Below are 12,009 nucleotides of genomic sequence, written 5' to 3'. Positions count from 1 at the left end.
TTTTGAGACAGAGAGAGACAAAGCATGAACGGGGGAGGGTCAGAGAGAGAGGGAGACACAGAATCTGAAACAGGCTCCAGGCTCTGAGCGGTCAGCACAGAGCCCGACACAGGGCTCGAACTCACGGACCGTGAGATCATGACCTGAGCCGAAGTCGGCCGCTTAACCGACTGAGCCACCCAGGCGCCCCCTCCATGATTTCTTTAACCAGTTTCCTAATTGGGGGCATTCAGATGGTCTCTGTATACTTTTCTATTACAAATAATGCTACAATGAGTGCCTTTGTCATGTGACCTTGTGCATATTTGTGAATATTTCTGGTAGACTCCTATGGGGAGAATTGCTTAATTAAAGAGAATGTGCTGAATATTTCTAATTGTTTCCAGGTAACAAGATTGTGTCCATTTATTCTCCTACTACTAGTATATGAGAGGATTCTGCTCCCTGTGGTCTAGAAGTTAATATTATCAAGTTGATAGGTGAAAATGGGCAATAACCTTTTCGATAGTTATCAGCCTCAGCCATTTATCCTGACCGAGCAGCTTGCAACCCTCAGCACAGGGCACTTCGGGGATACAAATTAAGAAAGGTCAAGTTCTAGCTGTTCTCATGGGTGAGCTTCAGCTATTACCGACGCTTGCTCAGATTCATTGTGTACTTTTATATCCACGGTCTGTTTTCTCCCTTACCACCACACCCTCTAAGGTAAATGCCATTATCTCATTTACAGGTGAGGAAACACACCCAGAGAGGCCAATTTCTCCAAATCACAAAGTTAACAAGTAACAGAGCCAGGGAGGAAGGGGCCCCTGAGGGTGAAGGAAAGAACAGCAAGGGTAAGGCCACTGTTAACCCAGGAGTTTGAGTACTGACCTGGGTGTCAAGGCCAGAACCAGACCAGTTGTGTGGTCTGGAATGGTCCTAAATTCCTTCCCATGGGCTGCGGCGTGTGCGATCTGTTCTGCCTGCACTTGTCCTGACTGGGCATGAGGTGGAGGCTACAGATATGGAGAGAGGAACCCCCCTGAGTCTAGTAACTCAAAGGCATCAGGGGAAGAGAGGAAAGGACTGTTACCCTGGTGCTGGCAGAGGAGTTTATGAACGGATGATATGTGTGCAGACCTTGTCCACGAGCTCATGAGAAATCTCTTCCACCCTCCCAGCTGGCCGCTGCGCTAGTCACTGCCCAGGGCCCTCAGCATAGACTTCATTCCTCCAAACAAAGCATCCACTTAAACAGTCCTTGTATTTCCGTGGCTCTATGCCTAGGAATTCCAAGGGCAGATTTGTTTAACCGTTTCTGGCTCCAGTACTTGTAGGTTGGTCCTCAGAACTCAATGGTTTGGAGAAATATTTTCAGCAGACTCCAAGTGGGGAGCCGGTGGGCAGCTCAGCGTCTTTCCTTTGAGAGTGCATTTGTTCCCCCAGGGAAGCTCAGCTCAGTGGACACACTTCCGGGGTCATAAAAACCCCTGTGGCCTTACACCATCAGGATTTTAGTCCCCAAACATGAGGCTCCTCAGGGTGATACCATCTCAGCCCCTCCCCGACATGACCTGAGGGTTGGGGGGGGGGGCACAATGCACCACTTGCTTTGCCAGCCATGTGAAGGGGGCTCTGCCACTGGGTAGCTGGCTGGTGTTTTCCGATGTGAGAGGCCCGAAGACTACGGAGAAGAGTCTTGTATCCTGAGCCTAGTGAGAATGTGGCCCAGGATCTCAGGAAGGTACAGTCTCTCTGCCCTTTTGTTTGTAAAAACAGTAAGAAATCTATCCTGTGGTCATGTGAGAGAATGTCTTTATTCTTAGGTAACGCGTATACATATGCAGAGAGAGAGAGCGCACGTGCAAATGGTGCATCTGGATTAAAGGTATTTGGAAATTACTTATACCATGCAACTTTTCTGTAAGTTTGAAACCGTATCAAAATTAAATGGTGACAAAAAAGTGGAATTATGAAACTCAGAGAAGCATACTTAAGTACATTAATTCTCATTCACACCTGACTAGCCCAAGAATGGACTTCATTTTTGTGTAAATTTTGAATTATTTGTACCCAGTTGTAATCATGGACAATTTTGTAGTCTGTTTTTTGTTTGTGTGTTTGTTTTTACTTGACATCGGTCGCAAACTGTTGTCTCTGCTGTTACACAGTGCTGGTAACTATCATCTAAATGACTTACAAAATACCATTACAGGTCATAATTTATGCTTTCCCATTGGTGGACACTCCAGAGGAAGCAGGGGATTGATCTGAGTTCATCATGAACTTTGTACCAGGGGCTATCCACCACAGGACTTATCTTATTTGCCCCTCACAATCACACTAAGATAAATATTTTTACCCCCAGCTTGTGGGTACAGAGCTTATAACAAGCCAACCCCACTCACGCAGGGCAGATTCAGCATTCAAATCCAGTCTCTCTGACTCCTCTGCTCATGCCTTCCCTTGGCTCTTCCACCACTGAAGCCTCCCCTTCTTCCTCCTCTAACTGCATGGCTCTTTTTCTGTACTGCAGTTTCTATCTTGTACTGTAGTTATTAATTCCATGTCCCCAACACTGAGGCTAGCCTATGGGCCCTTTGAGGGTAGGGCTCACAGCAGGTTTACCCTTGGAGGCCTCAACGTGCTTAGGCCCTATGGAGGTCATTCCTGGCAGAAGTTCATGTCATTTATTCTTTCAACACATACTGTATTTATGGAAGGCCTACTGTGCTCCAGGCACCGTTCTAGATTCTTGGGACACCTTAGCAATTCAACAGACAAAATGGAGCTTATATCCTAGGGGAAGAAGATGTACAATAAAAAACATACGTAGTAAATAAGAAAAGCATATGTTATGTTAGTCGGTGCTAAGTAATATGGGAAAAGAGAGCACGGTAAGGAGAATAAGGGATTACAGGAGGAGAGGGTGTTTTAATTTTCAATGGAGTAATTAGGGTAGGCCACATTGAGGGAGTAACATTTGAGCAAAGATTTGGAGAAGAGAGTGAATACCACATGAATGAACACATGAGGGAATAAAGTTACCTTTAGGATACATTCTAACTATACAATTAGAAAGTGGGCATTAGAAGAGCTAGGACCCATGGGGTGCCTGGGTGGCTCAGTCGGTTAAGCATCTGACTTTAGCTCAGGTCATGATCTCATACTCCATGAATTGGAGCCCCGCATCGGGCCCTGTGCTGACAGCTCAGAGCCTGGAACCTGCTTTGGGTTCTGTGTCTCCCTCTCTCTCTGCCCCTCCCCTGCTCGTGCTCTCTCTCACTCTCAAAAATGAATAAGTGTTTAAAAAAAATTTTTTTAAATAAAGAAAATTTTTTAAAAAAGAAAAGCTGGGACCCTAAGTCGGAAAAAGTCAATGCTAAGGAGACATAAGATCAAAGTTTAAAAGATCATTCCAAGCACAGACAGGGTGGGCAATGGCTCATTCCACAAACAGTGCCAGTTTGGCTCCTCCAAAGTAATGTCAGAGCGAACAAGAAAAGCTGCTTTACACACAGGTAGTAAACACCTAAGACTTAAACCCCTAAAGCTGGCATGGGCTGAAAACACAGGACAGTTTTCAGTAAACCCATAGACACCAGCCCTGTGGTTGGTGATTGGAAGACGTTGGGGATATTGGTAGGGCATGCCCCAACCATCTGACGTGATCCAGGACAAAAGTCCAGTCTTGTGCCATGTTAGGACGCAGGACCTGGGTGAGCTGGATGCCACCGAGAGGCCCTGTTGACCCCGGACTGCACATCTCACATCAGCTAACACTGAAAGCCTTTTCTTTTACATGTCATGCTGTTGATGTTTGTCGAACAAATTGCAAACTGAACAGGTAGAATTATTACACTTAGAATTATTGCATTTGTGAATTTTTTAATACAAGAATTACATAGAATCAACTTTTTCAAACATATAATCGCACTTTCTGACGGGGCAGGAGATATCATTTTGACCAAAGTATAATCTTTAACAATTTATTTGCTTAGTAAGTAATTTCCAAGTTAAATGGCCTTTGTTTTTCATAGACTGTGTCTGTGTAAATACATAAACATATTATCGATGAAATGAATCATAACTGAAATATGTGAGGTTGGCCTAACAGAGGATTTCTATGCAAATAGAAGCTTCTTTTGTGAAGTAAATACTTCCTGAAATTTTGCCTTACATATGTAGATTTTTTGTTTATTGGGTTTTCTTAGAGTAGAGCACACCCACTTGACATTCCAGTTTTAAAAATGTATTTAAACTTTCTATCTACTGATATGGAATGTTCTCAAAACAGTAAAACACAGATCAGCACATATTGTGTGCTGTATCGTATGCTATCATTTCTATTAAGAATATACACATACAGGCTCATATATGCATAGAATGTCCCTAAAGGATACACAAGGAGTTGGAAACAGCATCTATCCCCAGGGGAAGAAACGTGATGATTAGAAGGCAGGAGAAGAGGGAGATGTTGTTTTCACTCCATATCTTTTTATATCTTTTGACCTTTGTACCATGTGTATACATTACCTAGTCAGAAAATAAAGTAGTCTTTTTTTTTTTAATGTTTATTTATTTTTGAGAGAGACAGGGAGAGACAGTGTGTGAGTGTGGGGAGGGGCAGAGAGAGGGAGACAGAATCTGAAGCAGGATCCAGGCTCTGAGCTGTCAGCACAGAACCCCACACGGGGCTCAAATCCTTGAATGGTGAGATCATGACCTGATCCAAAGTCAGATGCTCAACCAACTGAGCCACCCAGGTGCCCCAGAAAATAAAGTACTCTTTAATACACCATAAAAAAATAAAGCATCGCTGTTTCAGGACAAATATGTAGTCACCAAAATGACTCGGACATTAAGTAGTGAATGTTAGTGTTAGGACACACTGGTAGGGTCAGGAAAAGTATTGACTGAGTCCAGGAAATGCCTTCTCCAAAATGCTCCCTTTAATTGCAGACTGTATTTCAAATCATTTGACCTCAATTTTGTTTTACAGATTTATTCAATGTACAATTTATTTACCTGCCTTTATAGTTAGGGATCTCTGCTCTTTTGTCACAGAGTCCACCATATCTGCTCTTAAAGACTGCCTTTTCCTCTTCTTCTTCTTCTTCTTCTTCTTCTTCTTCTTCTTCTTCTTTCCCCACCCCCACCCCCACCCCCAGCTGCAGTTTGGGAAACACAAAGACTTTAATAATTATATAAGCCACAGATATGAACACACACTCTGCATAAGGTAAAGTACAAATAGGAAACAGAATCACTGGAAAATATGCTACCTCAATAGTCAAAGACACTCAAACTAAAACAAAGAAATACCTTATTTAATATGCAAGTCATTCAAAGGTTACCCCCAGTGGCAAGTAGGGTCTGGTAAAAGCTGTATGTATTTATCACTGGCTAAAATATAAATCAGCTCAGCCCTTTGGCCAGAGATATGTCAATTCATGCAGCCATAAAAATATTGATGTCTTTTTTTAAAGTATTGTTATCTCTAACATGTTTTTTATTTTATTTTTTTTTTTAATTTTTTCTAACGTTTATTTATTTTTGAGACAGAGAGGCAGAGCATGAACAGGGGAGGGTCAGAGAGAGAGGGAGACACAGAATCCGAAACAGGCTCCAGGCTCCGAGCTGTCAGCACATAGCCCGACTCGGGGCTCGAACTCAACGGACCGTGAGATCATGACCTGGGCTCGGAAGCTTAACTGACCGAGCCACCCAGGTGCCCCTATTTTATTTATTTTTTTAATGTTTATTTATTTTTGAGAGAGAGGGAGAAACAGAGAGAGAGGGAGACACAGAATCTGAAGCAGGCTCCAGGCTCTGAGCTGTCACCACAGAGCCCCATGTGGGACTTGAACCCACGGACTCTGAGATCACGACCTGAGCTGAAGTCAGATGTTTAGCTGACTGAGCCATCCAGACGCCCCAAAATATTAATGTCTTTTGACTTAGTAATCCCAACTCCTGGGAATTTGTCCTGGGGAAATTGTTTCCAAAGAAGAGAAAAAGCTGTGTGTGGGAAGATCTTCATTCATCTGTATCCATCAAAGGGAAAAGGTGAGGGGCTAGAAAGAGCGATGGTTTTGCAGTCAAATGTCTGGGGTTTGATGGCTTGATCTTGGGATCTGCCGCTTAGTGTCTGTGTGGTGTTGGATAAGTGACTTGATCTCCCTAAGTCTGTATCTGCCAGGATGGAAGGAGGGGAATCAGGCTGGGAGAGTCGTGTGGGACCAGAGTATGGAGGATCTTGACTGCTAAGACAAGGTCCCCAGGCTCTATGAAGTGGGTAAGAGGAGCATTGCAAGTATTTGACCCGAGCTCCACCTCAGGAAAGTTAAGCTGGTGGTGGCATATAAGATATATGCAACTAGCGAGAAGGTGGAGGTAGGGAGGCCCTTTAGAAGGCTTCCACAGTAGTGTATATGAGAGGCAATGACTAATTAAATGATGCAGCCTAAATTGTACGAGTACTTTGTGGGTGATGAGTCATTATCATAAATCTCCAGCCTCCCCGAAGCATCTATTTTATAGCCTGCACTGAGCAGAAGTATCACCTAATAATACCTTATATTTCTAAAGCCTTTTACGGTTCAAAAAGTGCTTTCATGCGTATTCTCTCATACGATCTTCTAGGGTGTTTACAAGTTGGTATTGTGAAGGACTTGTCCCAGATATTGTAGCAGGCCTATTCATTTATAATTTCCAGGGTCCACCCCTCCTCTCCTTCCCTCAGTTCCCTTTTGTTCAGTATTCAGCACTTTCCAGTTCTTTTTTCCATTTCACTGCAGAAAAAGAAAAAAAAAGAAAAGAAAAGAAAAACAGAGTGGCTGAACAATGCCCCCTGCTTAAGTCCCCCAGAAGGTGGGTAAGTCATCAATGTGCTGAATTTGAGCACATTTGGTTTATTTAATCATGTATTCATTTTTCTCTGATTGCACTGGAGTTTCACACATTCCACCATATGTTGTCTCCATGATGCTGTGCACACACGAGCGAGAACCCATGTGGGGGCCTAGCTTTCCCTCTCTTCTCTCCATCTCCAGCCCATTTCCCATCCCAGAGAGGGGCGTCTCCCTCTGGAGGCCCAAAAAGGGATCCCCAGTTACACAGACCCAATCCCTGAGAAATGGGACTTGTGATCACCCGGGAAATCTGAGGTCCTGGCCTCCACTGTGATCACAACGTCCTAACTCGGGGCTTCTCTGGCTTCCAGAGGCACTAATGAGCAGGGCTGAGCGGTAATTAAGACTGTGCTCAGCTCCCCATCACACAGCACAGCTGCAGCCAGCCAGGAGGAGGGAGAGGGAGGAGGACACGAAGGATGCCTCCAGCCTTCTCTTCCCACTCTGAGCCCACTCTCCAGGGCTCTGTTTAGTGCAGCAAGGGGGAGTCAGTAAAGCCAAATAATGAGGGAATAACTGTAGGATTCAGCTGCCCAAAGCTGGGGAGGAAGCATCCAGATGCCGGCCAGGTGTTGCTTCTCTATCCCATGAGGCGCCAGTGGGCCAAAGCTGTGCTTTTGTCAGAGGTGAGAAGTATCCTGTTTTGCAACCAGCCTGGCACAACAGGACCTGCATCAGGATGGGACTGTGGTCCCTCAAGGTAGGGGCAGCATGATACATGCCACCCACTATTCATTGCCATGCAGATATACCATTGCTTCTGGGGAGGCTTCTGAGACCTTCTCTGGCCCATACCCTAGACCAAGGCTCCACTCTGGGTGAGGACCAACAGCAATAACAAATACTGAGTGAGCAACACTGAGCCAAGTTCTGGAGACCCACAGATCCATATGACCCAGTCTCTTCCAGACAGCATACTCTCCAGAGAGGGGGCAGATGTGGAGAGATATGACTGCTATGATAGTGGTAAGAACAAATTCTAAGGGAAACAGAGTAGCCTGGGTAGATTGAGGATAGCTCTGCTTGTATAGTGGCAATCGAGTCATGTCTTGAAGCAGAACACAGATTCACCAGAAAAGAGCTTTTTGGCAAAGGGAACAGAGCCAGCGAAGGCATGGGCATGAAATAGCAGATGGCCTGTCCTAGTGCAGTGAGCATTCAGATCCAGATGGTGAGGCAGACCTGGTGCATAGCTTGAGTGGAGAGAGGAGGGATGGATTCTAGGGGTCACTGGCCTGGTGGGAGCAATTGCCAGTCTGACTCACATTCCCCAGTTTACACCACTTTCAGGTGCACAGATGCTCCCAGACTATCAGAATCCGTGGGGAGCTGTCCCAGCCCCAGGTGCTGAGCAGGAGAGGGATCAGGGGTGAGTTGAGGGGCTGACGGAGAAAAGCCAGAGCTAGAGGGAAGGGGATTAGGCAGAAGGAAAAGGCCCCATGCTCACACAGGGACGCAACTGCAGCCAGGGGAGAGGGGTGCCTGTTGCTAGGCTGGAGCCTGGGCCTCATGTGGGGCGGCGGTCACCCTTTTCCTTCCTGTCCTCTGCCAACTTCTTCAAGAGTCACAGGTACCTGAAGGTCCCCAAAACCTACTCTGTCCCCAGGTAAGGGATAGAAGTATTCAGTGATGATTCTGTAGGGGCAGAACTGGGAGGTTATGTCAACCACTTCCCAAACATGTAAACCTATGAGTCAGAGAAAGAAAGGTTAGCCTCAAAAATGCTGAATCTTCAGTAACATTGTGACCACTTTCAAATATATACAATCAGGACTCATTTCAAATAGCCTTTTGCAAGCATGCTAACTTTTTTTTAAGTAGGCTTCATGCCCAGCACAGAGCTCAATGAAGGGCTTGAACTCACAACTCTGAGATCAAGACCTAAGCTGAGATCAAGAGTCAGACGCTCAATCGACTGAGCCACTCAGGCACCCCAAAGCGTGGTAGCTTATGACCGCTGGGTTATGGCCGTCCCCTCTCCTGCCAAGAATCAAAAGACTTCCCCTTTCCTTATCTGAGTGACATGATGAAGTTCTCCAAGGGTATTTTGGGCTGACTGATGAATAAAAGGAGCCTGGAATGCTGCTGTGTTAAGTCAGCCACCTCTTGGCTGGTGAGTGCACACTTCATGACTTTCCTGCATGTAGATTTTTCAGTTCATGACAAGCTTCGTTTTCATTCTGAGCTGGTGGTCTTGTTTTCCAAGGCAGTGTTTCCCAAAAGGCTTGAGATCTCTTGCATGGCCATGGCTCAAAAGTTTGGAAATGAGATCCACAGGTGAGCTGTGTTCTCTACGGAGCTAACCTGAGGCTGCCCTGTACCCCTTGTCTCTCCCTTAAGGGGTCACAAGGTCAACAGGACACCTGTGGACACCTCTTCCCGGTGCCTGTATGTCTGCCCTGTAGGAGAAAGGTGTAAGGAGTGGAACGGGTATATCTGGACAGGGAGGAGGGCTGTGAGTCCAAGCCTCCTTCACACATGGGAAACAAAATATCTGGCTTCCCTTCTTGTGCCCTTGTCAGAGAAGTGGATCTGGGACCCAGCCTCGTCTCTCCCCCCTGACTTGACAGGCATGGGAAGCGACTGTGGAGGGAACTTCAGAGCTGGGGGAAGTAGAGGGAGGATTGCCTTTTATTTTGAGTATCTTTCTTTGGACTTTTGCATTTATAATATTTCTATTTTTGAAAGAATCATTTGGTTCCTTTTTCTTTTAGCATATTTTCTTTAGAGCAACAGAGGCTTTTGCAATATGGAAAAAGTGACATTTGATCTGAAGGAGTGTGGAGGGGAGCTCTGAGTGTGGGGGACTGACCTTTACTAACCACCTACCCAGAGCGGAGGCTGGAGAAGCGCGAGCTGAGCCTGCAGCAGTGATGTCTGGTGCCCTCCACAGGTCAGTTCACAATGGGAGTCTCGGTGACGACCCGGAGCTGTGTGTGCGTGCCTGTGCTCGCCCCGCTCTCCAGCGGATTCTGTGGATGGCTCTGGCTAACGCGTCTGTCCACGCGCTCTGTTGCCAGCTGTCCCAGTTCTCTCTTCCTCTCTCCCTCTCTCCTTTCAGCCCAGCCTGGAAGCCCCAGGACTGGGCCAGAGGGAAGCAGTTGTTGCTGTTTTTCCCCAGCTCCCGCTCAAACGTGACACCACAGAAAGGTCAAGCCCACGTGGTTCTGCACGTCCCCTGCCTGGCCCGCCCTGGCTGTTACCATGACGACTCCTGGGCTGGAAATGTCCTTAGCCACCTCTACTCAGCATGTTGGGTGGCTGTCCCAGGCTCCGTTCTCAGAAAAGCCACTCCAGCCAGCTGTTCTGGAGTTATAGGTCTTCTGGGAATATGGACAGACAGATATAGAAAAACAGATCAAGTCAGAGGCACACACACCGACAGAGACAAAGAGAAATAAGGCATATTTAGGGACCCAGAGAATGTGAAGAGGCAAAAAAGTGAGATGGTGACAGGGTCTCAGTGATGCAGGACTGAGGGATGATGAACAAAGCACAGCAGAGTCTGAGACAGAAACAAGAAAAGAGACAAAGAGAGGCACAGCAGACTCATGACAACAAGGGTGAGAGAAGCCCCCACTGAAGAGTAATGGAGATGGCCTGAGGGAGGCAGAGAGGGGAAAGGGGACAAGTGTGACAGGAGTTGGCCCACACTGCCTCGCTCCCATCCCAGTAAAGTGCCTTGTCCTGAGCCAGGCTCAGATCCAGTATTTGTCTCACCTCCCCAAGGTCTCAGGTGGGATCTCAGGTGATTTGCTGGCTGGGCTCTTTCTCTGGCTGGGTCACATTTGCCATCAATTTGCGTTGCCCTAAGCTAACAATGGTGAAGTTGAACCCCCCCCCCCACCCCCCGCCAAGCACACACCCACACCCAGTCCCTCCTTGCCTTAGGGAGGCCCTTGGTTCCATTTCACCCCAAACTCGCCATAAATACCTACAGCTCAACCTCCTTTCTCCCAGGTGGTGGAATGGGTATTAGAGAACTGAGTAGGATGGTAAGAAATGAGGCAAAATTAGGGAGTTTGAGTATGACCATCAGAGGTGACGGAGCCCCTGGGCGGGGGGCAGTTAACTAATATGAAGGAGGAGAGAAGGGGTGACTGGAAAGACTGAGTACCGGTCAGGAATGCAGGGGTAAGAGGGTGAGAGGAATAGGGGAGGGGAGTGTTTGGAGTGCTCACCCAGGAGGCCAGAGGAGCAGTAACTGGAGTCACAGACCAACTAGGATTGGTCCTCCAGGGCTGGCCAGGAATTTTGCCTCCAACATTAGGTTATTAATTTCCTATCTTAGAAGTGTCTCTAAGGCTTTGAGTGAGGTCTCTCAGGGTCTTTGAATTCTCAGTCATTCTTAGCCTTTTCTTCTTAAGAAATAATAGCCCATAAGCAGAGGAAACTTGGAGCCCATCCAGCCTCCAACCAGTTCTGTCCTTGACCATTGTAGAATGAACAGTACAACCAGTATCCCTAATGTCACCATGTTCCAGGCTCACATGTGCGTGTAGACTAGAACAGGTGGCAGCCTAGAGAGCCTAGTGCCTTGGTAGCCTCAGAGCAGACAGCCCAGTGAGGAAACTTGGCCCAGAAGGGAGACTTCAGCTCAACATAGCTGTGGGTGGACATCAGATAAGGCTATGCTGAATTAGCCAACTTGGAGAACTCCTTGGGCCACAGAAGCTAGAATGTGAAAATCAAAGGTCCCATGCGGTCCCTGGAAGATAGGTCCCAGACTGAATGGGAAAGGGACTGTGGCAGATGTTGTTGATGCCCTACCCCACATCCCTTCAGCCCACCTCTATGTCCAACTGCTGCTGTGATGGACAGTTCCAGGACATGTTCACGGTTTCCCATTTATGATATAATGATTTGTAAGAAATGTATATTTAGTCATTCAGATGACCAAAGTATCTTTCTCAGATATATTTGGTCTTCATCCACAGTTCCTGAAAATACTTCACAGCCATAAAGGTGAAAGGGGTGTCTTGTAATTACTGAAGTTGACTTATAGACTCCACCCAAAGGCAGTGGCTGGTTTCCAGGAGGAACAACTTTGTGATTAGAGTATTGGAACTTTCAGTCCTACTCCCACCTCCACCCCAACCTCTGGGGAGGGGAG

The 12,009-nt window shown here is 46.6% G+C and overlaps 1 long non-coding RNA gene across 7 annotated transcripts in view; it reads left to right on the top strand.

Annotated features, from left to right (window-relative positions):
- The window catches only part of LOC122222187, a 65,590-nt gene that overhangs the window by 39,115 nt on the left and 14,466 nt on the right, over window positions 1–12,009 (top strand). For 2 of the 7 annotated variants that reach the window (XR_006203643.1, XR_006203639.1), the window contains exons 3-7: window positions 731–836; window positions 1,809–1,870; window positions 5,947–6,051; window positions 6,783–6,855; window positions 9,611–9,789. This is a non-coding gene — a long non-coding RNA (uncharacterized LOC122222187). Of the gene's footprint in view, window positions 1–730; window positions 837–1,808; window positions 1,871–5,946; window positions 6,052–6,782; window positions 6,860–9,610; window positions 9,790–12,009 lie in introns of all 7 variants that reach the window. The other 5 variants (XR_006203644.1, XR_006203642.1, XR_006203641.1 and 2 more) reach the window with 5 other exon arrangements.

Source organism: Panthera leo, chromosome B3 (assembly GCF_018350215.1).
Source record: "Panthera leo isolate Ple1 chromosome B3, P.leo_Ple1_pat1.1, whole genome shotgun sequence".
Lineage (NCBI taxonomy): Eukaryota > Metazoa > Chordata > Mammalia > Carnivora > Felidae > Panthera > Panthera leo.
The sequence above is the reverse complement of the archived record's forward strand: the minus strand, read 5'-3'. Positions and strand labels throughout refer to the sequence as shown.